We start from the raw sequence: 3224 nt of genomic DNA, 5'->3' as shown, positions 1-3224 counted from the left end.
GGAAAACACGTCTGATATATTCTATACGACACTGGTGACGCCAGGTGCTCCACATGACAGGAATATGTTGTCGACCCACCTAACTTGTACACTTGGCGAATGGGTAAAAAGATTCTTCTACCTTTCCCGATCTAGGTTTTCTTGTGGATGTGATAATCACTCCCAAAAAGTGATGAAAACATAAGTGCTTGTCACATGAACTGCAACAAATGAATGCAACAGTTTCACAGTCGCGCAGTTTTCCCTGTGCTCTGTCAAAACATATGCTTTTAACGTTTTCAAATTTTTCCGTGTGTAGACCGTCAAATCCTGCATATGTCCAAGCAAATCTGAACATGTCCTGGAATTTTGGAGAGCGAAGTTGATTATGTGTGAGTGCCTGAACTTTGATAATTGTGTGAAAATAAAAAATTAAACTTTTGTCTCGAGGGTAGACTTGAACTAAGGACCTCTCGTTCTGCAAGTGTTGACGCTAACCACGGGACCACGGCGCTCTAGAGCTCATATAGTACATGATGTTGCCTATCCTGCACATGGACTACTCAGTTTTTATATTTTGCTTTTTTTTCATAGTTCCACACAACTTCTTCCTGTTTTCTCGATTGATCTGTGTTCAGTTTTTCAAGGCCTATCCACTATGCCAACTTATAACTAAATCTGAGGGGGATGCGATGGGGAGGTTCCCTTGTGAGTAAACTCCGTCGAATACCTTTCAAGTTCCCAGGTAAAAACTTCGCTTTCAGTACCTGTTACTCGTACATTTCAGCTTCAGTCCTTTATACACTGCGCAACTGAAGTAATTGATCAGTTTTTCGAAACCCGTATTTTCCTTTCATTGCAATACATAATTTGAAATGCGCCACCCTCGGGCACGAGGAGGCTTCAGACAGCAAGGTGTAGACATATGCGAAAAGAAGTCCAGTGGGTTAATGATCTTCAGTTGGCACCAAATTTCACCACAATTTGGCTTAACGCCGCCGTGGACGTTTCACGCGATGGGAAAGTCGTAACAGCCCCTCTTATCCACATTTCACTCCTTCGTTTAACGTCTCATAACCGCGACACCCAACGTAGAAATAACGCAGTATTGTAATGAGTGCCCGACAAACCATTTCAGACGCAGCGCTACTCAGAATCGAGACAAACAGGCCTCGGGGGGTGGTATACGTTGATTCCCACGCATTTCGCGGTCGAAAATTAAAATTTATAATGCGATAAGCACCAGGAAGACGTGCTTGACAATTTTTGATATTGCTGACATCTCCCTAACGCTTCAACCCTTCTGTTAGGACAGTGTGGGTTAGCAATTCCGCTGAACGTCATCTCACCCCTTTGAAGTGCAACGTGGCCCAAATTTTTACTCTTTTGTACAGGGGGGAGACACTAGGGACCGTTCAAAACCATTCAACGAAATTTGAACGTGATCAGAAGCAGCAGGGTTCTTATGCTTTTTCAGTGCGCCTGTTTCACGCCCACTTGTGGCGTGAACACGGAGGCATTCGACATTGAAACGGCGTGAGCACGGAGGCATTCGACATTGAAACACGGGTGAGTAAAACGGCAAAGTGGCCATGTAAGCTACCCCTCCCCCTCCCCTCCCGTTGGGGAATAACCTCGGTGGCACGCCGCCCTTCCTCCCCCCCCCCCCCCCACATTTATTGAGCTTTTTACAATGTGCCTTTAGAGAGAAAACAGTCGATATAGTGCTACGCGCCTGCTGAAAGGCAACTGGCACAGGATGTGGTTCAAATGGTTCAAATGGCTCTGAGCACTATGCGACTTAACTTCATCAGTCGCCTAGCACATCCATGCTCGAGGCAGGATTCGAACCTGCGACCGAAGCGGTCGCTCGGCTCCAGACTGTAGCGCCGAGAACCGCACGGCCACTCCAGCCGGCCAGGATGTGGTATCGAATGCAAAATATCTGTGAGGGGTATCGGTTAGTGGTAGTAGTAGTACTAGTAGTAGTAGCTTTATTCATCCATAGATCCTTTTTACAAGGATATAGGACATGTCAAAGTAATTACAAATTTATATCAGTTTAAAATAAGCTAATTCGTATACACATATATTTACAGACTTCTAGTTAGAGCCAATCATTAGATTTACTCCTGGTATACAATACTTTTTTTACAAATAACTTACTAAATAATATAATGCCACATTGTTCACTCATATCTCACTATCAGTCACTGCACACACTATACACACATTGTTTCATAATACTTCACTCAAACACACACACACACACACACACACACACACACACACTAGTGAACTCTGGGACATTTTCTGTACCGCAACTTCCCATTTGCTATCCTGAAAAGCTGAGTCAGCATCCCTTCATAATGAATGAGATGTTGAGCTCAGAAAGAGGAAGAGGTGTTAGTATTGTGCTATGCATAGCTTGGGGGTAAGTATTTCTAGAAAGGAAAAAAAAGGGAAAAATATGTAATGTGGAATGTTGGATATTTTATAAAAATTATTATTACTATTTCTATAACATTTTTTTATCAAGCCCCTATTCTGTTTTAGCTAAGTAATCCTTCAATGTATAAAATGTATTGTATAACAGGTATTTTTTACCTGCCTTTTTAAATAAGTGTATTTTTGCAATTCCTTTAATCTCTTTTGGTAATTTATTCTACAGTTTATTCCTTGGTAGAAAGGCTGTTTGGAGTTTTATGTTTATTTTTTCTTGGTAAATACTGCAAAAAGGTGGGAATTTAAGGAGATGGGACCTGGATAAACTGAAAGAACCAGAGGTTGTACAGAGTTTCAGGGAGAGCATAAGGGAGCAATTGACAGGAATGGGGGAAAGAAATACAGTAGAAGAAGAATGGGTAGCCTTGAGGGATGAAGTAGTGAAGGCAGCAGAGGCTCAAGTAGGTAAAAAAACGAGGGCTAGTAGAAATCCTTGGGTAACAGAAGAAATATTGAATTTAATTGATGAAAGGAGAAAATATAAAAATGCAGTAAATGAAGCAGGCAAAAAGGAATACAAACGTCTCAAAAATGAGATCGACAGGCAGTGCAAAATGGCTAAGCAGGGATGGCTAGAGGACAAATGTAAGGATGTAGAGGCTTATCTCACTAGGGGTAAGATAGATACTGCCTACAGGAAAATTAAAGAGACCTTTGGAGATAAGAGAACGACTTGTATGAATATCAAGAGCTCAGATGGAAACCCAGCTCTAAGCAAAGAAGGGAAAGCAGAAAGGTGG

The sequence above is a fragment of the Schistocerca serialis genome, chromosome 4, assembly GCF_023864345.2.
Source record: "Schistocerca serialis cubense isolate TAMUIC-IGC-003099 chromosome 4, iqSchSeri2.2, whole genome shotgun sequence".
In the NCBI taxonomy this organism is placed as follows: domain Eukaryota; kingdom Metazoa; phylum Arthropoda; class Insecta; order Orthoptera; family Acrididae; genus Schistocerca; species Schistocerca serialis.
Note: the sequence above shows the minus strand (reverse complement) of the source record.